Source organism: Mustela erminea, chromosome 1, assembly GCF_009829155.1.
Source record: "Mustela erminea isolate mMusErm1 chromosome 1, mMusErm1.Pri, whole genome shotgun sequence".
NCBI classification, from domain to species: Eukaryota; Metazoa; Chordata; class Mammalia; order Carnivora; family Mustelidae; genus Mustela; species Mustela erminea.
In genome coordinates, this window is record NC_045614.1 from 159,265,314 (window position 1) to 159,291,520 (window position 26,207).

General features: G+C 36.2%; 1 protein-coding gene across 17 annotated transcripts in view; it reads left to right on the plus strand.

Annotated features, from left to right (window-relative positions):
- Positions 1-26,207, plus strand: part of ZBTB20 (zinc finger and BTB domain containing 20) — a 785,951-nt gene that overhangs the window by 354,979 nt on the left and 404,765 nt on the right. For 2 of the 17 annotated variants that reach the window (XM_032360180.1, XM_032360194.1), the window contains exon 1: positions 10,069-10,579. The exons of the other annotated variants lie outside the window; for them this stretch is intronic. The gene's annotated coding sequence lies outside the window, so the exon portion shown is untranslated. Of the gene's footprint in view, positions 1-10,068; positions 10,580-26,207 lie in introns of those variants that run through there. 17 annotated transcript variants of the gene reach the window in all.

Here is a 26,207-nt window from a genome sequence, read left to right on the forward strand (position 1 = left end):
CAGTTATGGCATGGTCTTTGTCTTCAAATATGTACAGTCTAATTAATATGTTGAAATTAGTTTATTATTCCTTTTTTGCATTTTCATTGTTGAATCTTCATGTCATTTCTTGTGTGTCTGGTGAGTTGCTATTCACAATATTAAGTAGTCCTGGTTTTCAATGCTATTGTATATGTGAGAGCTAATGTTCAAAATCAGGACAGTATTACATGTCAGTGCATTACCAAAGGCAATTAACAGGAAGAAATGTAAAATTAATGATTAAAAACATGCAGAATCACTATAATATTATATATTCTGCTCTATGCTTTTATTTTTGTTAAATAGTTCATTAGTCAAGTCATAATTTTCTGTGCTCTAAGTTCCAAAAATAATGAAGACAATCAGAAGCTTAAGAGTTGACTTAGGGATGAAAAGTTGGCACCTTTTTTATGGGTGTGTTGGTTGGTTGGTTTTACTTCCAATTTCTCCATGTCCCTATCCTCACCTACGTATTTCAGCTTGGTCCTGATTCTAGAACCAATGGTTCTTTACATAGAACTAATGGATGGTTAGAGTGCAAGAATCAGTTCAGAGTTTATATGCAAATATACTTTATATGTATGTAATGAATATGTGTATGTATACTTTATATGCATTTATAAATGTGCCCTTTCTTTCTCCCTTGGAGAGGTTCATAACTTTTTTATTCTCAAAGGAGCATGTGAACTTAAAAACACTTGGACCCACTGCATTACAGATTTTATACCCAAGTGAACATTAATTCTTTCCTCCCTTCCTTCCTTCCCTCCCTTTTCTCTTTTCAATTACTCCTATTCAGAGGAGAAAGATTAAGTGAGCATTATTTTGAGTAAAGGCAAAACCCATTTTTTTAATGCTGTAATATTATCTCTTTGCTCATCCACTTCTCATTTATTTTCTTGTTGATGTGATTTTACTACCATCTCAGTTTGGAGAGCCTTCTTCCCTATCCACCAGAAGTAGTGATGCTCTGCAGAAGGCATTTCTATAGCAGAAAAAATTTAGAAATCAGTAGAAAGAAAAGGTAATACCCACATAAGAAATATCCCTCACCTCCTTTTCAACATTTTTGCTCCCTATTTGAACATCATTATCTAAGCTAAAATTTCCCCCAATGGAAAAAATAAAACAAATAATTAAATTGATTTGTGAATTGTTTAACATAGAAAATAGATTAAATTAAACTGTAATTCTTCTAGTTAATGATATAATTGAGTTATTTTTGAGATGTGGACAGGGCCAGCTCCAACTTCTATGAAGAATAGAAAAAGATTACAGCTTTGATCATCCTGAGCAACAACTTCCTATTACCATAAAGAGTGAAAAGCTCTCTTCACTTTTCATTTCATCCAAGAACATCTCTGTACCATCATTAGTGTTTTTTTAGAGAGAGTGAGTTTGGGAAAGAAAGAAAAAGATGATTGTTATTATGGATTTCTGTTGGCAGTTGAAAATGTTGCTGTAGAGAGTTTTCCCGACACCCTGTTCTTGTAGGATTTGAATTTCCAGTTGGATTGACTTGGCTGTCAAAAAGTCAAGTTGATTTTTCTTTCCCCAGATTAAGTTGATAATTGGCAGAGTAAAATGTTAGGAATGATTAGGAGAGGTAAGATTCTAAAGCCATTTAACACAACAAACAAACTTTATGGGACTGTTTTGTCCTTGTCCATTTTTTATTTTTATTTTTGTAACTTCTCCAGGGAACACATTGTATAAAGTTATACTTTCCTGTTTCATGAAGTATTTCTTCCTTGACCTACCTACCATAACTGCTTAGTTTATACTTAAAGAGAAAAAAAAAAAGGTTTCCATTCCACAATTGGATCCTTTTGAAGAAAAATCAAGGTACAGTCTCTTTTTCACACAAAAGCATTCAGAGCACTAGTTTTAAAGAAAGCTTAATTCTTGGGCTCGATGTTTTTGACTGTCTTCCTGCTCTTTGTTTTCACCTCCAGGGCTTTTTATCATTTTCTGTGCCCATTTCAGATTGTTTTACTCTCAATATCAGCCTTCTTTCGTATCTCCTCTGCTACTGTTTCCACTCTTCCTCCTTACCCTTCTTTTGCCCCATTTTCCTTATTTTCCCCCAGTCTTCTTCATACTTAGGATTGTCTGTAGCTTCTCATCTGCATGAAAGTCTCTTAATTTTGATCTAAACTCGAATTCCATTTCTTAATAGTCTCTTCTATGTAGGCAGCTTCTTTGTACCACAACTTCTCTTGACTATGTATTTTAAACAAATAAATAAAAATAAGTTAATATTTATCTACCTTGCTAATTTAAATGCTCATTGGAAGTTGGGGACTCTTTCTTTGGTGTCTTCTATAGAGTACCTGTTGCTTTGTCTTTTTAGTAAAGGTAGCAATATTTTGTTGAATTAGCAAACATTAAACACTGTACATTACATGTATATTAGTCATCTAGTTGCCCCTCAAACATTAAAGGACTTATTTACTTAAAGCATATTAATGACACTTTTTATGCAGTCAATCTTGTATTTTTTTAACCTTCTTAAACAAAGAAACAAAAAAAAAACTTCTATATTTTTAATCTTCTGAACATGATTGATCTTCACATAATGATCCCCCAGTCATCATTATTGTATTAGTTTCCTAGGGCTGCTAAAATAAAGCACCATACACTGGGTGCCTCAAACAACAGAAAGGTACTGTGTCTGATTTCTGGTGGCTGGACGACCAAGAAGAGGTTCCTTCTGAGGACTGGGAGAGAGAATCTGTCCCATGCCTCACACCTCACTTCACATGGTTTGCTAGCAATTTTTGGTGTTCTTTGGCCTGTAGAAATATCTCCCTGATCTCTTTCTCCATCTTCATATAGTATTCTCCCTTTTTGTATGTCTAGATCCAAATCCCTCCCTTTTTACAAGGATACTATTTATATTGAATTAGGAGACTACCCTTCTCCCATATAACCACCTCTTAACTCACTACATCTGCAATGACCCTATTTCCAAATAAGGGCACATTCTAAAATACTGGGGGCTAGAACTTCAGCTTATGAATTTAGAGGGGACAGAACTCAACCCATAAGAATTATGAGTATTATTTCTTTGTGTAAAGCTCTACCACATTGACTTCTGAGAGATTCAATCATAGGCATGTTTGCAAGGTGCACATAGCTCCCAGCCTTAGATACTTCCTCCCTCCTCTCCCCTCCCCTCTGCATCTCCTCTTCATTCAGAGATACAGGGTGGTTATTGCTTACAGTTATCATTGTGCTTTTCTCCCATTTAATGTGAATGGAGAGTCCCAATAACTTTTACTGTATGTTAAGGAAGAATATACTGGTTCCAAGTTGAAGCCTTACTGATGAGTAAAGATGAATTTGGTCAATAGTGTGTACTTTATAACATCTTTTAAAGTTTTTCAAGGACTCTATTTTTCTCTTTTGTACATTGTCAACTCTGTTAAATTGAGACAGGCCTGTAAGTGAATATGAGCATGCTGGGTAATTGAAGTATTAACGTATTATTTTCTCATGACAGATACGAAAACTAAAGACATATATCTGATTAAAAAAAAAAAAAGAAAGAAATCTGATAAAAGTATTGGAAATTGAATTATCTTGACTACTAGTTGCCCAACATTTTACCCATTAATGTAGGAAAATCAGAGCTCTACATGAATCCTCTAAGGTGTGAAACCTTTATAGAAAGTAATTATGCTTTTGTGTGATTTGTATAGTGTCTATCATACTGAAAACATTCAGTAAATATAATACTAGCATAGAATTGTGTTGAAGTCAGATGCTGTGAGTGGGTAAGGAGATGTGCACATTCAGGTTTTAGCAGGTGGTCCTCCTAAGCAGGATGTGGGGCTTGTACCCCCAGGTGCAGACCTACCAGGAATGGTCCATGTGGTTCTCAGGGCACCGTGCTGATGAGCCACCCACTGTGGCAGATTCCAGTTTTGGCAGGCATAGCCAAATCGGCACTTTGATCCTTGGAGTGGCTCCTGCTACAACGAGTGCCTCTGTTTGGTTTGCCCCTCCCTTTGGTCACTACTGTGCCCACCTGGCATTATAGAACAAAAAAATGAGAGGGGGGAGGGGGTTGTGAGGGGACACTTCAGAAACACAGCTCTGCCAAGTATGAAAAGCTGCTTAAACAGTTCTGGTTCTGCAAGCACACGTATAAAATTTCTGCCAACCCATTAGTGAATATATTTTATTTTCTATATTATTCAACAGTCTGCTAAAAGTCATTCCTGGAGTCTAGGATCTACCATAAAAAGACAGCCACACAAATAAAAGATTTTCTCCCATTCTTTTAATAGTCTCCTTAAGTATCTGAACATGCTTGGAAATGTTTACTGCATTTTATGCTTCAGTATTTTAAAATCAATTCCTCTGCTATATTTGAAAATTAATGTTAGTGGCTTGATGATATTGGTCAAAATTTTTACAGTGTATGAAATTTGTGTTGAAAGTTTGAATAGATTATGCAGTAGTTTCTCCATTGCAGTACAGTGGTGGAAAATGTAAACATGACTATACCCATTTTAGATCTGAAAAAGTAGAGACACTGAGGAGCTAACTATGTTATTTACAGGATGTTAGTGTCAGCCAGTTGTGTCATTCATATATTCTGGAATTTGGGTTTTAGCCTATGCTCTATGAGATGATCAAAATATTCAATCCACATTATGTTCATAATGTCATTTGGGTGGGTAATGTGGATAAGAAGACACATACTTGAGGGGTGCCTGAGTGGCTCAGTTAGTTAAATGACTGATTTTTTAAAAATATTTTATTTATTTATTTGAGAGAGAGTGAGAGAGAGCAAGAGCACAAGGCGGGAGAATGTCAGAGGGAGAGGCAGACTCTCCACTGAGCTGGGAGCCTGATGTAGGACTCCATCCCAGGACTACGGGACTCGATCCTGAGACTCTGCAATCATGACCTGAGCTGAAGGCAGTTGCTTAACCAACTGAGCCACCCAGGCACCCCTAAATGACTGATTCTTGATTTTGGCACAGGTCATGATCTCAGGGTTGTGAGATCAAGCCCTGCACTGGCTCCACGTCTGCTTGAGGATTCTTTTACCCACCCCCCGCCCCTCCCCCTTGCACTCTCTCTCTCTCTCTCTCTTTCTCAAATAAAGAAATCTTTTTTTTTTTTTTAAAGACAGAAAATTGAGACATAAGAGGATATTCAATGACTTGTAGCAAATCACATAGCAGGGTCACAGGTAAGCTGGTAAGATCTTGGACTCCTTCGCTCTGTGTACTGGCCATGACTAGTTCTCTGACAAGAAACATTTTCTCCTTCAGAGAATCCCAATTTTCACATATGTAAAGGTTGGAGGTTTTTACCAAGAAACCAATGCCTCAAGGGACTAGGAACTTCTGAAAAAAATTTAAGGTTTTTAACCTCAACCTAAGTACAGCCTAATATATTGATCAGCATTGAACAATTTCAGAATGTTAGAATTCTAAAATTCTTGCTTAGACAGAAATCTAAATTTGAAACTGAAAGTAAATCATCTTTCCCCTCCTTTGTCATCTAGTTGTCACTTAGAAAACACTTACGTATTAGGTACTTATATATGTATGCAAAAATGTGTAAATTTGTAAACTATAAGATATATGGGATTTATTTGGGAAAAGGTTATAAAAAAATAGCATCTACTTTGAGATGTTTCTGTAATAACTTCCAGTTGTCATCATTTTTTACCAGAAGATTCAATTTCCAATATGAGGCTGGAGACTGAAGCAGTTAGTAAGGAAGCATGGACCAACCAGGCCAAAATTTTACTAAGTCATCGTTACCAATCTAGGAAAAGAGCACATGAAGTAGTTTTCCATACTTCAGTTTTCTACCAATTGAGATTCCCAGTTGAGGGATGAGCAGATTCTAGAAAGATCTAGCTGCCCAGATCTAGCTCACTAACTCGTCTGCTAGATTTCCTATACAAACCCGATCTTAGCCGGAAACCATAGGCTAAAGACCAATAATACAGGGTCTAAGCAGCCCCTTACCTCAAAGAAATCCCCAAAGGAGAGACTTTACATACACATTTGAGTAAGTGAGAAGAGCCTTCGTGAAGCCCCTCCGACGACTCCACCATGAAGAAATACTCCATGTCACCTAGAACGAGCTTTATCACCATCAAGAAATGTGTTCCAATAATATTTCCAGGAATTGGAGATGGCTGGACTTAATCAAGGGCCAAGAGAAAAGAAAATATGTGAGAGGGCACCAGAGCCTGGAGTTGGAGAATGCTGATAGTTAGCAGCATAGGGTTATGTGAGGAGAGCGAGTGATTGAATGATTGTGCTGAGTGCTGGCTTCCCTGGTGAATGCCAAATAAGGTTTTCCCATCTCTATGAAAGAAAATGTAATATTGTATTAATCACTTGGAAAAGTAAGAATTTTTTTTCTATTATTAACTGGTAAACTTCCGTGTCATCTATTTTTCTGTCAGCTGTTTTCTTAAACATAACCATTCAGCTATATTATAAACATTCTCAAAGGAAATTCTGCCAGATTACCAACTCCGATTTGCATTAGCTAAGACTTATTTACATTTATTGTCTAAGGCAAGCTTGGATAATTTATGTGTTATTTGGTCCAGAAATAGTAAATCTTAGTCATATCTGCTAAGTTTAACTCTGGATACTTGAAATGCCATATATTGTGCACATATTCAGAGCTAGTTTCAATGCTATGTACCTTATATACATTATTTCCTTTAATTTTCCCTAACAAACCATTTTAGAGATGAGAAAATTGAGCCTCAGAAAACCTAAATAATTTGGGAGGACCTCCCACTAGTAAGTGGCGAAGCTAGGATCCAAACATAAGCCTTTCTGACTCAAAGTCCTCTCCATTTTTTTAATTTTTTAATTTTTTAAAAAAATTTATTAATTTTTTTCTCACTATAGCATATACCCTCCCCAATGTCCACCACCCAGCCAACGCATCCCTCCTACTCCTCTCCCCTCTAGCAACCCTCAGTTTGTTTTCTGAGATTAAGAGTCTCTTATGGTTTGTCTCCCTCTCTGGTTTCATCTTGTTTCATTTTTCCCTCCCTTCCTCTATGACCCTCTGTCTCATTTCTCAAGTTCCTCATATCAGTGAGATCATATGATAATTGTCTTTCTTCTCTGATTGACTTATTTTGCTTAGCATAATACCGTCTAGTTCCACTCGGCATCAGGGAAATACAAATCCAAACCACAGTGAGATACCACCTCACACAGTCAGAATGACTAAAATTAACCAGTCAGGAAAAGACAGGTGTTGGCGAGGATGCAGAGAAAGGGAACCCTCCTACACTGTTGGTAGGAATGCAAGCTGGTGCAGCCACTCTGGAAAATGGTATGGAGGTTCCTCAAAAAGTTGAAAGTAGAGCTACCCTATGGCCCAGCAATTGCACACTACTGGGTATTTACCCTAAAGATACAAAGGTAGTGAAGCCAAACTATGGAAAGAGTAGATGTCTAGATATCCATCAACAGATAAATGGATAAAGAAGATGTGGTGTATGTGTACACACACACACACACACACACACACACACACACGAACACTATGCAGCCATCAAAAATGAAATCTTGCCATTTGCAACAACATGAATGGAAAGCTCCCCTCTTTTTTGCCACTCACTCAGTCTGCTCCTAAAAAGGGAGAAGATTCTGAATTACCTTCTAGGAGTCTGTTGAGTTTTAATAAGGGAGAAGGGGGCTGCCATAGCATATGGTTTTATGGTGCTAGTTTTAAATCGCATAAAAATACCTATTCAAGCTTGTTGTCAGTTAATCTTTCAGTGCAGCCTACAAGCCTGTTGATACCATAAACACTATTTTCTAAGTCTTCTTTTGTGAGACATGCCTCACAGTAGATATAGTTTAGCTTAATTCTCAAATTAAGCTCAATACCACCTTAATTTTGCTAGATTAAAAATAACATAAGCCTACATGTGACTATATAACTATAAGGTAATGGAGCTGATTTTTGGTGGTATTACTGGCACTGGTCTGCTAATTTAGAAGGAATCCATATAGTACATATCCAGATCCACTATTATTGAGTTTCATAACCTGTTAAATGGAGATGATACTAGTACCCAACTTTATATATTATTGTGAAGATTAAATGAGATAATATATATAAAATTCTTAGATCAGTTCCTAACAAATAGTAAGCACTCAATGAGGAATAACTATTACTATATATGAACATTATAGGACTAAAAATCAAACAATTGCTGGTAAGTATGTGATACATAGCAGGTGCTCAATAAATATGTGTTGAATGGATTAATACATTGTGTCAGTTCTTCAAACTGGCTCTGTGTTACTTATCTATGGTAAATGCAGTATTCCACTTCACACTGTTGAATTTAATATAAAATAAGATGTTAAATGTCTTTAAGAATTATACACAGTTTGCTGAAGCATTTATTGATTCTCAAAGAACCTTTCTTGGTTCTTGGGGCGTTTGGGGGATCATTTCTTTTCCTCAGAATTTTCACCCATAGTACTATATAGCATACCTTTTGTGACTAGAGTTATATGTGTGACCACTAAATAGATATAGATTCCCCCCCCTTCCTTTAATGGTCATGCAGATATGATTTATCTTATGGTACAATGAAAACATAAGCTGTATAAGTATGTACAGTAAACAAGATAAATGGCCTGGAAGGAACAAAAAGGCGATGTGTGTCACGAATGCTTCCTACTTGTCTGACCCAACTGAAACTCACCAAAACTAACACACTGAAAGTAAGACATATATTATCACTGTTTGTTCTAGTCCTGGAGATGCTGCATACTTTTCTGGTGGTGTCCAGATATTATAGTTTGAGTGTTTACTGTTATGGATCTGAAATTGTCGTGCTTTAAGTACCAGTTTCTAACTGGTCTAATTCCAGTAAGAGTTTTAGAAGGATCCAAATGTTTGCCTTTCCCTAGAATAATCTTCCTACCAATGATATTCCCACTCTGCCTTTCAGCTAGTCCATGTATTGCTTCCAGTGGCTCTGCCTCCTACTTCTGTGTTTATTTGTGTTATTGCTCCTGCTATATTGTATTACTGTGTTTTCTGTTTAGATATGCTCCTTCTCTTTTAGAGTCTAGTGACTAAATTTTGAGCTTCTTGAAGACAAGGGCTGTGTGTGTGTTTGTTTTTAATCTCTGGATACACTGTATTACTTAGTAGTTTCTGGAATAAAGTAGGTATTCAATAAATATGCATCCAATAAATTAATGAAGGTGCAATCATACACATACACACACACACACACATTAGATCAGGGTCATGAATAAAATTTCCGACATGTATTTCTCAGCTGCTTGTGAATGTTTTAACTCGCTTATGAACAGGTCAGTATGTTTCTGAGTTCTCTAGTCACATTGAGGGAAATTTTCTGATCTTTGAAAAATACCTGTTTTTGCCTATTCATATTCTTTGTTTTTACTCTGAGTATTCTTTTGCACGTGGACTCAAGTGTGCTGTCAAGTACTGATTACTTGGTTGAACCACACAGTGTTACGAATCTTAATTTTTATTTGCACGCTATTTGGTGGCTTTGTTCAAACACATTATCTGTATGTTTAAAAAAATATACAGATTGTGTCCCTTTGCTGGAAAACTCTTACTTCCATAAAAAATTCTCAACATTTTATACAGAGGTTGGCATATAGTTGGGATTCAATAAATCTTTGTGGAATGCATGAATAAATCAGCCATTATTACTAACTGTTGTAAAGAGGAGGTATGAAATTTCTTTTTAAAAAACGAAAGGAAATGCCCGGCAGGGTAAGAGTGAGTAAAAGTGAATCTGACTCTCATAATTCTTACCTCTGTGTTTCTGGACTGTTACACGGGCTCACTGAGAAGTGCCTTATATGTTTGATTTCTCAACTTCACCCTGCAGTTAACTTTTGCAATCTGGAGGCTAGAGACCTCTTTTGTAAATGTTGTCTGTCTGAACTGCGTTGGCACCAAGGAGGCCTTAGCCGATAAAGTGGAAGAACATATGGCTCCCATCTGAATACAAATCGGTGGACATAACGTGGTAATTCAGCTGAGATGTCCTCTATATTGTAAACTGAAAGAGTATGATTAGAGGTGTTTATAAACGGCGTCTGATTTTCCCCCACACACCCCTCCCCACCCCCTTCCACTGTAGTTTTATCGGCCTGAATCATAGCCATCCAGCGTTCTGGTCTCACTGCGTTATTTGTTAAAATGGCCAGTGTGAGGAATTATTAATTAAAGCTAACAAATCACCCTGACGAGCTGTGCCCTGGCATGGCTGAAGGTTGATTGGCGAAAGTGTTCTCCTTTGGAGAAAAGACTTTTTGTGCTCGTGACGCAGTCAGGGACGGATTATTGAATATGCAAGTTAGAAGAAAAATCACAGGACAAGCAAATTGAGTATTTACTGGCAAATAATTGCTCTCCTAAGCTGTGGCTCTCTTCCTAAATTCTTAACATTCCCGAGGGTTAGAAAGAAACACAGAAAAATGCATCGGTACAGAGTACATTTCAAAAAAAATACATAGACTGATGTTTCAGACTTGTGCAGGTAAGTGTGATTGTGTGTGCATGGAAAGTGAGAGAGCAAGGGGATGCAAGGGAAAGACGGGGGTAGTTTTTAATTCGGTGGGTTTTTGAAAATCAGTTTGTTGTTTATTGAAATACTGCTCGGCGTATTTCTAAGTTGACTGAGAATTTAGTTTCAGTGCTGCATTTACTGTGAAAGTTGGAGAAACGAGAGAGAGGGTTTTCTCAGAGTTACTTTATGTCTTTATCAGCAGAAGGATATGTTAATGTTTTGACCCAATAATAGTTATAAATTCTGCCTGGTTATTTGTGGATATATGTATAAAATTGCCTTCTGAGTTAGGGTTCTTTAGTTATTCTCAACATTTAAATATGACCTGTTTTAACAGTGTCCCAAACACATTTGGGTACAACTATTGCATTTATTTTTCCAAGTAAACTCGATTTTCCATTTGCACCAAGCTAGTCCTTGTTCAGAATTTCGAAAGGGACATTACAGTTCTGAAATAGTTACTTAAATTTCAGGCTTCTGTAATAACAAACGTGTCCTTATTATCAATTGTGTGGTCTTTTTATCTGAAATGTTGATCAGATTATTAGGTTTTGTGGACCTTGTGAAGTAAGTGAGAGGAGTTTAGAGACTATTTCAAAACCAAACTAGAACACATCAAAATGTTAAGTGTGGAAATAAAAGCTCATTCTATGTATAAAATATGGACAGTAAGAAACAGAGATACTTTCCTAAGTACAGCTAGGTTATGTGAACAGCATTATCAAAACATTCATATCCACTGAAGATGAATTTCATATTCTGAAAACCTAGAAAATATGCTTTCATTGACAACAGGCTGTTTTTGAAATGAGAATAATTGGCTGGTGAAATAGCATTTTAGAAGTATGAATAAAATAAAAAGAAAAAAGAAGTATGAATAACATGGATTTAAAACAAAGGCATAAACATAATTTAAACTAAATTAGCTAATTAATAATTGCAAGGTGCTTTAACAATAAAACATCTACTGATAGTAATAATAGTCAGAATAATAATAAAAATGGAAAATCTGGCAATCACCCAGAATTTAGATCAGATGACTCATAAAGTTTTAGAGAATCAGAAATTTAAAATATAAATATATAAAACTTATATTTTACCTTCTAATCTGTTCCTTGAACCATGCGATATTATGCTGGTCAGGATTTTTCCTTACTATATCCTACTTTACTAAAAAGTATAGTTTATCTTAATATAGAGTAGAGCTCATAAGAAAGTTTAGAAAATATATATTTTTTAAGTTTTATTTCCTACTGGATAACATTCTGTCCTCGGTTTTCCTCCTTAAAGTTTCTTGTGACTATTTGAGGGCACAATTTGGTCCATTATTTTGAAATAGCAAAGGGGGCATTTAAAGCATATGTTCAGAGACTAAACCATCTGCCGGTTTTATTATGAATACCACAGAATTATGAGGACTTGGAAAGGCTCAAAAATTGAACCAGAGTTCTATGCAAGATTTAAAAAAAAAAAAAAAACAACAACCCTACAGCACTTTGATTTTAAAAAGTGTTTTGCAACCACTTACTTTTGCTAAGTATTTTCATTAGTCTTCTATAGGAGAATAGTATCATTACACCCTTTTGGTATATGACAAAATGTAGTTGAGTGACATGAACCTATGAAAATGTAATGATAAGATTTTCTCTCTGATTTAACCCACTAAATTGAAGTGCCTTTTGGAATTTGGGGTGGACTTGTCAATAGTGAAACTTCCAGTGAATTGGAGAAACATAAAATGGTGACTTCTGGAACAAAAATGAAGTCCAGCTGCTAGCTTCTGGACTATCTACAAATGAGTTGCAAGAGACATGGAGAGGTCAGACTAAAAAGCACTTCTGTAATCCAATTGTGATGTAATGGAAGTATGAATCAGCTATTGGTTGCCCATGCTGGGGGGAGCCCGCTCCCCCCAAAATGAGCATAACTTGACATTATTCCAGGGTAGTACTATATTCCTTTGGTGTCTGGAAGGATATGAGATCTAGAAATTAATACAAGAACAAAAATCACATTTAAATCCCAAATATAATAGTATTTCAGCCCAGAGCCATCACATAAAGACAAATGAAGATGAGTAGCATCGTGCGCAGTTGAAGTTCTAACTAGTGCCCAGTTAAAGTTCTCTTAACTTTGCCTAAATTTCACTAAAATCAGTCTGAGGCTAGCTGGATCATTATTAGAGGAAATGCAAAAAATACACTACATCAGCTTGACAATGAGCTTTCAGTGTTGAGATGACTTATCCTTCTTTGTTGCTTTAATGAAAATTATTTAATTAAAGAAAATAATGGAGGCGAAGGACTGAGGTGTTTGGTTTGAAGTGTTTAAGTAAAATGTGTGTATGTGTGTGTAAAATACATGTAAGGAAATACTTCATGTACACATATTATTTCATGTATACATATGTAATTTCTTAAGAATATTTTCAGAATTGTGCACTTTGTTAGACTGGTTAAGCCTAGGACTGTTTCTTATACAGTCAGTCTAAAGACTGAACACACATATTTTAACATACCTATAGTTGGCTTTCGGTATTTGAAGGATGTCAGATTTAATGATCTGGTGCTGAGAATACCTATGTTGAATTTTATATGGATTTTTCTCTTAGAGGTATTTTCATTTTATGCCTCCCTAAATTGCATTCCTGAAAGTAATCAAGTGAATCTATTAGCCCAAAAACTATAAAATGTACAAAATGTCTCTATTATTTTAGGAGCTTAGTTTTTATTTTATATTTTGGGTGAGTTTTATATATATTTATACCTAAAACACACATACACTTTTTGTTTTGTTTTCTTCATTCCTTTCTGCCACCTTATTCCAATGAGGGAGTTAAAATGGCTGACAAAGGAAACGAAACAGATAGTACAGTGAAATACATGAATTAGAAGTAGGTAAGAAAAATAAACAAAATAAAACCATAAACAAGGGCAAGAACATAAAAGTGGAGTCAGGAGTAAAGTCAGTGTACGAATTACATTCAGTGAAGTGTTATACATTTGCCTTTAAACTTCCTTGCAGCCAAGACAAAGAGAAAACCATGACCCGTCATGCAATTTACAACATTCATAAGAATAATAAAATAATTTCCATCTTTCATTACTAAAGCTCTTAAAAAATGACAAACTCTGAGTGTTTAGGGAGCTTAGTGGTAAGACATCTCCCATTGAAAATAATTAGAGACTGCAGAGACCTAAAGGTCAAGGCAGAAGCAGAAGCCATACCTTCCCTGGGACATGTATGGAGGAATAGACTAATCTCCAATCTCCTTTCAATCCCAGGGGATAAATTTCAGCGGGGGGTGGGAGAGGAGCTACTATTAGCAGTGATGTTACCAAGACCAAGATCTTCTGGCAAATTAGGAGTTAATAATGTATATATTTTAAGAGTAAACCAAGGATTTAGAAGGCATCCACATTTATAAAAGCCATTAAAATGAATTTTACCAAGTAAACCTCTTGAATCAACATTGCTTCCCTGAGTGGATCAAGAAACAATGCTGCACCACTGCCATACTTCTGCTTTTCCTTTAAGCACCCTGCCAGACTTTGTCAAGTTTTAAAAAGAACCCTTTCTAGCTTAAACGTAATGTTCCTTGCCCTTGCATCCTCCCTTGGTTCATTTTCAGAAGTTTTAGCAAACTGCCTGATCTTTTCACAGGTAAATTTGATAGTTAAGTCACATTGAATAGGCCAGTCTTTTCTCCATATTGAAAAGGGGAAGCATAAGGGTTTTGGTTTTTTTTTTGTTTTGTTTTTGTTTTTTTCACATTATCTTTGTAACCCAATCCACAGTAAGTTGTCCAAGGAGCACCTGTATAAGAATTTCCTAGGCTCCTTGTCAAAATGAAGATTCCTGGGCCTCATTCCAGATTTTCTAAATTAGAAGCTCTGAAGAGGGAGTCTGGAGATCTAGAATTTAGAAAGCTACCCAGCTTAGTAATGCACAGTCAAGTTTGAAAACCACTGTTTGAAGATTTTGACTTTAAAATTTCTGGTGTATGAACATAAAATGGTACGATTTCTATGCCACAGTTTATGAGAGTTTTTATATTAACACTAAGACACTAAACCATGTTCAGTAATATGTGATGGTTGCCTTACTGATGAAACTAGAAAGATCAAGCTTAGAAAAACTCGGCTTTTGTTTGACCCTTTAAGTCATATCTCAGGATTGTATAAAACATTTTTTAAAGTTTTTAACTATCCTTTATTGAAAACTACTATATTAAGTCATTATATATTGTCATTGTATATTAAGTCATATGTTGAGTCTGGGTACTAGAGATACACGACGAATAGGAATGAGAAAGTCATTTGCCTGAAAAACTCAAAATCTAGGATAACTTACTAGAATATTATCTTCTGTGTAGTAGGGAATTGCCACATAATCTCCTCTTGAGTAAAACTCAAGATATTCATTATATTGTAGTAGTATAATTATACATTTGCTAATAGCAATTTCACATAGTAGGATTTTGCTACAATTTGGAAGCTGTAAAACAAAAGTAAACCTTTTAGGGTCTTCCATCTTCCCTCTCAGCCGGAAACTGTATCCTTCAAGACTGTGATGGGAGGTATCGCTGGGACCTTCTAATTCCATTTGTATCATCATCACCCAGTGATCTGCCATTACTGTCCTCTTTGAGAGGAGGTGTTAGTAAATGTGCCTAATAATAGGAAAACTTAACTACCTCTTTCCAATTTCCCTTTAGGGGCTCAGCTGACTTGTAGGAAATGCCGGCGTCTCTATGACAGCAGCCTCCATAGTTGGTAGGTACGGCAAAATACAGGGATTCTCAAGCTGCTCTCAGCTAATACTCGGTAGCTCCAGGAACTGGGTGTCGGTAGGCTAGCAGGGACATATTGTACATGAAGGAATTTGGTAGTTGGTCTGAAGAACAGGATGAGAACTTGCAATTTCATTGCTCATTCGTGTTTTTCTGGAAAAGTACTGAAAACACCCACCCCTTTTATTATTTCCAGAACAATATGAGAAATATTGTGAGAACTTCTGTATCTCTGTCTTTTTTTTTAAAAAAACATGTACTTCTTGAATATTCAGCACCATGTTCTTTTCTAGGAACTTGAGATACAGTGGTGAATAAAATAAAGTTTATACCTTCATGAAGTTTATATTAGGGAATATAGTATATTAGGGATAAAAAGTAAAATTGTTAAATATAAAATGTATAGTAATATAAAGATTAAAACATGCTTCATTTTTGATACTTGCCTCCTTGCATTTGCCATGACTTCCAATTATATTCATGATATTTCATAATGGGTTTTATGAATATGTGTGTGTGTATGTGTGTGTGTGTGTGTGTGTGTGTGTGTGTGTGTACCTTAATGCATTCATAAACTTTTATGGTAACAGACCAGTCATTTCAAGATACTCCTTGTTGTGGGAAGCACTTTTTCATGGAGACCTGCACTTAATGTAAAGGAAGAAACAAGACACGTGCAAGGACCAAGAAGTGTGCAGTCAACCACAAGATTATTCTTTTTCATTTTTTTGCTTGTTTGTGTGTGTGTGTATGTGTGTGTGTGTATGTGTGTGTGTGTGTTCTGGGTTGTTTGTTTGTATTTCAACGAACTGAATGCAAGTCAGCCTAGATGCCCAGGGGTCTAAGATAGTTTTCACAGGACTAAAGGTAGGTGAAAAACAGTTAACAGTAGTATGTGGGTTTCATAAAGTTCTGTGGAGGACAGAGTAAAGAGTACCATCCTAGAATAGATCAGAGAGTAGAGCAACTACAAAGATTTCCCAGTGGGAATCATTATTTACAGAGACTAACAACCTAATAGTTAAACAAAACACAAAGAATTTTTTAAAGTTAAGTTCTAGTTTTTCCTATGCTCACCTAAGTACCATATGCCCTTGGTGAAAATATTTTAGGCAATTGGACAACATATTTTCTTAAAAGGAGGTTGGGAAGGGAAATCACCTGTTAATTCAGCACTTAGAGAAACCATTGTTAACATTCATCAGATACTTTTTTGAACATGTATTATGTTCTAGGGTTATGCCAACCAGCCACTGTCTTCTCAGAAGGGAACATTTTAATTAGCAGGCAGTAGGAATAGCAGCAACTCAAATTTTAAGTCCTGTTAGCTGTCTTCAGATTTGGGCTTACGAACCAGCTGAGTCCCAGTTCTAGTTGATGTAGACAGAACAGCACAAATGCGGTATTCTTGACCACGCACATCATATCATCTGCTCTTACGCACACCTAATGTAAGTATGAGAGACAGACTCATTGGGTTCAAAGTATGGCTCTGCTTCTTCTCCATCTGTGTGATCTTGGGCAGGTTATTTGACCTCTCTGTGTCTCAGCATCCTTCTCTGTTAAATTGGATTATTAATAGTATATACCTCATGAGATATTTTGAGAAATGAATAAAATAATGCACATAAAGTGTTAATCACAGTACTTGGCACATAGTAAAGTATTCAACAAATGGTATCATTATTATGATGCTAATTACTATTATTATTATTATTACTATTATAGTTATTTTCATTACCAAGGAAACTTGCCAAAAATTTATTTTGTCCAGTGCAACTCTTATTATCACTACTGACAAAACAACTCAAAACACATTTCCTACTGGGGGTAGGTCAGAGATATCATCTTTGAGACACACATTAAGAATCTGGGTTTATAGCTGAAAATTATAATTTAGCTCAGTAGATAAATGACATTATGCAGACTAATTTTCTGTTTCTAGGTAGAAATGATGGTTAAATCTGCCTTAACTGACCTTCATGTTACAGATTTTGTTTCAACAGTTTGCGACTAACTAGGTTTGTTTTATTAAAAGGAAATTTTAACTCTAGAGCTCATGTTTTTCACATGGTTCTACATTTCTTTAGACCATCAGTGACTGAAAAGGATGAGAAATACGATTTTAGCTAAAGAGGCATCTTCGGGAAGGAAAAGATTCTACATTGTAGACCTGTATTTTAACATGATAGCCAACAGATATCTAGCCTAGAATGGGTCACATAGTAGGTGCTTAAAGAATGTTTTAAGTTGAGTTGCATTTAAAAAGAAAAGGCATGTGAATGTCAGTGTAGATGTTCTGTGGAAGTGTAAATGATTTTAAGAGAATGATGTCACACTGGAATAACATTGTATGAGAACAAAGCCGTGGTGTGAAATCTTGACAGCACATTGTGGTAACTTTCTAAAACTGTAAGCTTGCCTGCAGGCAGAACTACATAGTGAAAAGGACATAGGTTCTGTAGTTGCACAGCCATGTTTTTGGTTATCACCTCCACCGTTCAAATCATGTGCCCATGGATATGCTAATTTCTTGTGTCTAAGACCTCAAATGGAAAATGGAGCATTAATGGCCTCATTACATAGTATGTGTGTACAATGCCTACCAGAGTTCTTGGAACATAATAGATACTCAGTAGATGATATCCATTAATGACAGCAATAAAAACAAGATGACATAAAAGCCCTGGGTGCACTGAATAGAACCTCATCATATATATGTGTATCTGTGTGTGTATATATCTCTGTGTACCTATGTGTAATTCATACTTATTAGCATGAAAATACTAATACTTAAAATTGTCTTGCTTAATGTTTGACACACAGTAGGAACTCTGTGAGTAAACTTTACCTGTTTAAATGCCTTGATGCAAAGATTTGCTTTAGCTATTCTAGTTAAGTGAAAACAGTTCAAAAATCTAAAACTAACTTTATCTTCTGGAAAAAAAATAACAATAAAAGCAAAAGCGACCAAAGGATTTGTTACTAAAATAGTCAAATACTTTGGTCTTGTTGACAATAAAGAGCAGGGATAACATTCCACTTCAAGTAGAAGAAAAAGTGAATTAATCTGAGAAACTCTTAGTTGACCCCTAATTTGAATAGTATTAATTGGAAGTATTTTAAAGATCAAAAGGCTATTATTGCTCATTGCAGTGGTAGCTACATATGGAAAATGGCTGCAGAGATTCACAATACAAAAATAGTTCATTGCTAAATTCGAAATTCTGTTAATGTCACAAACAGTGGGATGTGAAACACAAATGAATTGTGATGACAGTTGAGTCCCAAGCTGCCTATTTTTTTCCCTCTGAGCTGCCCATATTTGGTTTTATATTTTCCTCAGTCCTGATTTAACCCATCAATATTTGTATTTTCTGAAGCTAGCACCACCTTGGCACATCCACTTAAGGATTTTATTCCTAAATGCTTCTCAATTCCTAGGAATTTTGCTGTCACTGCTTTTTCTTCCCTCAGGTATGTATTCTTGAATCCGTATCTCTCACCTCAGAGTCAGAGTTTTGATCACTTAACAGTCTTCTAGGACTTGATACTGCTCTTTACTCCTCCATTTCTCGCAAGTGTTGCAAGTGTCCTTCCAGTCTTCTTTATCTGCAGGGCAGATTTCTTCTCCATGTTGCTTTGACTTGGGGACACTTCTTGTCGTCCTGATCATCTGCATTCATTTCCTACCATACCTTTAAGAGACCTGGTTTTCTAAATGTCACTCTTATCTTTTATGGTTAAAGGTCTCCATGATACCAGATTTGAGGGAACAAAACCAGATACATTATTTTATGAACTGAATAAAGCCCCCTTTTAAGTGCAGCAATTCCATATAACCATAAGTTAGCTTGACTTTTGGGAAATGTCACTTAAAAAAAAAAAACTTTAAAGAGTATTGTTAAAATGACTAACTTATTTCAACTTAATGGATTTTGTAGCATGAATAGCAGATCTACCTTCCAGAGCAATAGTCCTGGCTAAATATGTTTATCTGGATTTTACTTCAGGCAATTTTGCTGCCTTTTACTGAGTGACCTCTCCATACCAAACATTTTACATTTAATTCTTAAAATAATCCTGTGAGATAGGTACCATTATCTTTACCTAATAGTTAAGAAGACATCAACCTAGAGAGGTTAAATGACTTATTAAAGGGTGGAAATAGGATACAAACCCGAGGTTCTAAGACTCTGAAACCCATCCTTTCTCCATTACCAAATGCTTATGCCTGGTTTTATGTTTACCTTCTTGGTAGTGGGAAAGAAGTTTGTAGTATAATATAATTGGGGGCATGGCCAATTTCATCAAAGCAAAACAAAGTGAGGGTGAGATTTTACTGGGTTATCATTTTAATGGAACTATGAACCCAGGGCTCTGGGTTCACTGGATCTCCAAAAGGGTAAAGCACAGGAGTCCAGGCAGGTTTCTTTCCTGCCTCCTTTGGTTTTAGGAGACAGGTAGTAACTAGTTCTCATGGACCAGAGTGTCTGACTTCCCATGAAAGACTTTCTGTGTCTTGTTCTCATCTTTTTCTCCAGAATTAAAATCTGCTTATTCTTCCCAACAATTTTATTCTGTAGACCTTTTCCCACCAACTTTCTGGAAGGATTAGTAGTAGTAAAAGTAGTAGTACTAGTAGTATTTAGTATAAAGCAAACATTTAAAATATTTTAATCCATTTATCACCATTCTATACGTTTCTCTTATGAGGAATGAATATCATTCTACTTATAGATGCCTCATACAGTTTACAACTTGGAAAATATATACCAAAAAAATATATATATAGCACATTGTTTTCCCTTAGGTTCACTGAAAATAGAAATATATAATTTAGCCATGGTTTTCACATACAGTAAAGCAGTGGTACGACTACCTTTCAGATTGAGAATCTTTATTTTCCAGGGTAGTACTCAGGCCTGCTTTTCTTTTCTTTCTTTTAAGATTTTATTTATTCATTTATTTTGGAGAGAGAGAAAAAGAGAGATAATAGGGAGAGAAGCAGAGGAGGAGGAAGAGGGACAAGCAGACTTCCTGCTGAGCATGAGCCCACTGCTGGGGTCCATTTCATAGGGCCCTGAGATCAGGACCTAAGCCAAAACCCGAGAGTTAGAGGCTTAACCAACTGAGCCACCCAGGTGCCCCATAAACCTAATTTTGCACTTGTGCAGTCTGACCAGTGAGTACCAGTTTGCTCTCTCGGGCCCCAAAACCTTACTTTAACAGGGACTTAGGGCTTGTAAAGATTGGCTGAGTTTATCACTTTACCACAACCACTTAACTTCATCTGGGTCCAGTCTTCTAAGAGAAGCTCCTGAAGTTTCCCTAGAATTTAGGGTAATATTCTAACAAAAGAAAGAAAGAGAGAGAGAGAGAGAGAGAGAATGAAAGAAAGAAAGAAACTAACACAAAAAAAACATGGAACCATCTTTCTTCAAATACTTCCCTGAAAAAAAAATAGACAAACTTTATTATATGATGCTGAATTTTGGATTATACATTATGGTTTTTTCCTGGGCTGTATCTTTCATGTTCACCTTTTCTCCAGTGGCAATGAACGTTTCCATGTCCTTCTCTCAAATTTGAGCCATTGTAGTTTCGATTTGTGTCTTTGCTATTACTTATTATTTTAAAGTTAAAATGAGGTGGATGTTTCATTCTTTCACTTTTGGAATATTCAGAAAGTTTTATTGTGTATTTGTCAATACTCACTGTAAAACTTGGCCCCAAATCCTTGTTTTTTAAACAAATATTGCCATTTCCTACAAATCTGAATACCTTTGTCTATTTTCACCCTTTCTCTTAGTCCCTAAATTCTTCAACTTTTATTCTTCTCTGGAAAGCATTGAGTCCTGGTTAGGTAAAAATTAACAGTTTTAGAAGATGAGCATAGGAAAGAGCTATTTTCAGTTGTTTTCAAAATGGGCTTCCTGTCATGCTGTTTGTATCATTTTCACAAATGTGATATTGCATGGGTTTTACATAGACATAAGGCATATTCACAGGTATCCATTATTAAAAATATGGAGAAAAATCCCACATATAGATGTCCTCCCCCCACAATGAATTTTGAGCATAAGAAAATATCTTTCCAAGAGTGGGGTCTCATGTGCTTCGTGAATTCTAGCATTTGCATCCCTTGGTGTTCATGCTTGTGAAAAATCTTGAAGACTTATGACCTCTTTTTCTTTTTAGCTGCATAGGCTCAATATAATACATTTTGAATATAGATTCAATATGGTTATAATCCCAATCACACCACAGTTAAAAGCAAAGTTCTAGACTGTGTTTCTCTGCCAGCACGACTCCTCAAAGAAAACGAAACCAGCCCTAACAAAACCCTCCTTAAAACAGAGTAGAATGGGGCTTACAAGAGCTGTTCTGAAAAATGGTTTGAACAGTGACTAACAACCAATTTTTCAGACACCATTGTAGCCATTTCAGCCTGTAGAGTGGACAGTCCACGGGGGAGAATCAATAAAGGCAAAAGATCTCTGACACAGGGGGAAAAAAAAAAAACACTAAAAATACCATTAAGACCAATTCCCACTCTATGCATCTATTATTGCATTCCACTAAAAGGTGCTGAAAAAAGTCAACCAACTTCTACTAAAACGAAGTGTCCAGACAAGCAAGTCTGTAAATAATTAAAAGAATAAACTAGAGTCGAAAAAAGGGAATGGGGGTGGGGTGGGGAGGAGATCAAGTACTTAAAATGTTGAATGTACCAAAGAGCAGAAAACTCAGGGAGAGAAAGCACTTGTTTTTCAAAAAAAGATACTTTCCATCCTTCACCAGTAACACAGAATTGATAGTCTGATAATAGAAGCCCTTTGGGTAAGGTTGGTGTGAAGAACACTGTCTTCAAAAAGGCTTCACTAGGTATTCAGTTGCCCGGGACAATCTGATCAGAGTGTCCTTGTTTCTAGAGTTGGTAAAACAAATCAGGACGAACAACATATGGTTTAATAGTTAACTTTTAGAACAAGGGACAGGAAGATGCTTTTATGCCACAGTCCCAGCATTCATTCCAATTTCATTACTAAAGTCTGTTCTGAGAGCGTTTACAGCTTTCCGGAGCGTCTGACTTTGGCTGAATCCTGAAGATAGAAATATAACCTTAACGACCTCCTTGTCCTGGAGTCTCCCTTAATGCAGGTGAATCTTTGTGATAAAACATACTGTAGGATCCCAAGTATTCGTATTAGTATCATTATTAACAACATTTTTATTCCTTTCTTATGTTGGCAATTATCTCTCCATTTTCCTGTTCTATTCTAGAAATAAGTGAAAGTTTTGTGAATATGCAGAGTTGCTTTCTCTAAATTTCTCTGAAAAAGTTTGTGTCTTCTTCCAAGTTGGAAATTTGAGATACTTTGAAATATAGTTATATGTGCCAGTCCAATCCTGCTTTTTAAGAGACAGAAAAGATTTTAGAAACAATCTTTTATTTGACAAAGGGAGAGGACAAAGGAAGGGAGAGAACTATATTTTTTGGCTGATTAAGCTTTCACTGCTCCGTGTTGTTTGGCTAGTAGTGGTTTTATCAAGGTCTCTGCTTCTCAGAATCCTGATCAGACTCTTCCCCATGACTAAGAGAACTTCTCCATCTCTTAGCATCTTCTCTACGTCTTCAAAAGTTGAGTAACCGTGGGCTAGGATTTAATATACCTAATGAATGGGTTTTGGGTTATGAACAGGTACTAAGGGAAAATAATGTGAAAATTGAAGGCAAATTCGTGATAAACACTGGGTTGGAAAACTATTGGAAATACCTGGCAAGGGAGTTGCCCTTAGTGATAGAGCTAAACGAAACTGCAATAATAACAACAAGCAAAAACCCATACTTGTCACTCCCTTCTCCCCAATTCCATTTAAAAAGAACCACCAGTATAACAACAGCCCAGCAAAGAGACAGCACGGTTCTGGATTTTCACTGTGACTAAGGTGTATCCTCATTGTAGGTACTCTGCCATACATTAATAGAATTACTTATCCCTCATGTTTCTCAAAGATCACCTTTGTGCATATCTCCAAAGCTGTCCTGCCAGTGTTACTATTCACTCTTCTTCATTCTCTCCCCTTATTTGAACTTTTTTTTTTTCTTTTCATGTGAGCAAAAGAGGCTCTTTCTCTAGCCTCTTTAACACATTCACCATTTCATTAGGCAGACGAGTGTTTCTATATGATGTCTTTTAAAGGGATGAGATAGCAAGAATAGATTTTGAACCATATTTTATCAGTATTATGAAAAAATTAGCAACTGTATATTCCATATATACACGCAGAAGCTGCATAAAATGCAAATTTTATTCATGTCTGATCTCTCTGCATTTATATAGTGACTATTGCTGTGGCATCTAGGCACTTTATGTTATTTCCTCTTATTATTATTTACCACCTGATCATTGCAAAGTGCTTTTTACAATCAGAGAATTTCATTAACAACCCATTCGCTCTCTCTTTGTTTTTCTGCACCCTTGCAAGTGAAAGTATCAAGCATCTTAGTAGCTATATCAGATAAATTACAGTGAAAAGATAGAGTGCTGCTGACAGAAGCGTGGGGGAGAAAACCATCCCCAAGCATCTCCTAAAATCCAGTTTATGTTTTGTAGTATCCAAATAATAACATTGTAGAAATAATTATAGAAATTATAGAAACATTACAGATTGAACCCAACCACTAGCTATGCACTTTTATTTATCATGGCTTCCACCATTGCAATGATCAGAAATAGGAGGTGAGCAAGGGGAGTATGGTCTTCACACATGGAGGGGTCTGGTCAATTCCACCTCCTTGTAGAAAGCCAATGACTTCTTATTGCCTCATGAGCTGCTTCTAGCCCAGAATCATAGAAGTCAATCCATTTTAAAACTTGAAAAGGTACTGTTAAAAAAAAAAAATTTAAGCTAAGAAGATCCAGATTTGTTTATAAAAGGTTCATTGTGATTATAGATGAAAGTGCGTGGTTGGTACTTTAACAGTTTGATTGAATTAAAATCAAGTTCACTCCTGGGTTTCCTTCTCAGTTCTACTCCTTGCTTTCTCTTTGACTCCAAGCTAATTGCATAACCTCTGGTTGACTTGTTCCTCGTCTACACATTCAAAGAGAAATTCAGAAGTGAGGTTATTAATCTAACTAATGTAAGCTCTAACATTATTTCTCTAAGTATTTCTGTGAGAGAATTTGAGATTTCTGACTTAAGCAGACAGTAATAAAAACTAACAATTCTATGCACAATCTCCTCTTATCCTTAGACAACAGCCCTATAGAAGTGTTTGCATCAGAATCACTTGGAGTGCTTGTTAAAACACAGACTGCTGGGCCCCCCTTCTAGAGTTTCTGATTCTGAGTCTAGGATAGGGACTGATGATTTGCATTTCTAACAAGTTCCCAGATGATGCTGTGGGAACCACACTTTAAAAAATCACTACACTAAGAGAGATGTAACTTATGTACAGAAAAGAAAATCAAGGCCATGTGGTCTTAAGTCATGGCAGTAAAGTGGCAGAGTACAGTCAGAAACCTAGGACCCCTGACTTGAAATCTTACTTTTACTACACACATTTTTCTTTACTTCCATGTTTTGAATGACTATCAGTTGCCTTGAGATTCTGAGTGGAATAGCTTTGTAAAGGGATGGTAATTGGATCTTCTCCCCTTGGATCTAGTAGCTATTCTTATTGGATTTGTGAAAAGAGAGGAGGAGGCCATTCCAAATCTTAGTGACTTGCTTTGGTGTGAAGGCCTTTTAAGACCAGCCTTATACTTCCCTTTTGGGGATAAGAGTAATAAACTTGAGTCTTCTTTGTGTTCATTCATCATAGCCCATAGATAGAATGAATAGGTTCTCTTCGCTGGACTTTTGACCGTATTCTGCTGTGACAATTCTTTGTAAAAATTTCCGCCTGAATATTACTTCTTCAGATAGTCATGATGAATGAATGTGGCAAGGAATACATGGTGAGGCAGGGGAAAAGCTACCGCAATGAGCTCGAGGACACTGTTTCCAGTGTTACCTCATCCTGGCATGAGTCTACTGATCTTCACAGGGAGCAGGGCAGCACAACAGTGGTTCGCAATCCAGGCTGTACATTACAGTCATCTAGAGAAGCTCTAAAACAAACAACCATGTCTGGGCCCCATGTGCAAGAAATTCTGATAAATTGTTCTGGGGATAAGATCTGAGCATCAGAAGTTTTTAAAAGCTTACCAGATGATTCTGATATGCAATCTGGGCTAAAAACTACTGGCCTAGTGTTTAAGAGCCTGGATTTTGAAATCAGAAGAATCTAAATTCATATCTTGGTGCTTCTACTTAGTTACTCTGCAACCTTGAACAAATTATTTCATCTCTTTCAGCTTTAGTTTTCCTGTCTGCAAAATCAAATAATAACACTTGCTTTGTAAGATATTTGTGAGCATTAAATGAGATGATATGTTAAAATGTTCGACATAGCTCCTGGCTTCTGGTAAGGACCTATTTACATGTTAGCTGCTACTAATGTTATAATGTGCTTTGATTTCCTTACCCATACAATGAGAGGGCATTTTTACTTATGAAATAGAGGATAGATATTATAGGGTTCTCTATTTAGATGCCTGTCTGTGCCTTATACATAGTATCCTGCTCCTTTCCATCTCAACCTTTTATTCCATAAATATACATGTTTTCTTAGGTGTACTCTTTGATAGACCCAACCTTTATTATTTTATTTTACTAACTGTTACTAGTCTGTCTTCCTCCTTCTTGTCAATACTAAAAACTTGAAAAATAGAACAAATCTACAGAAATCCC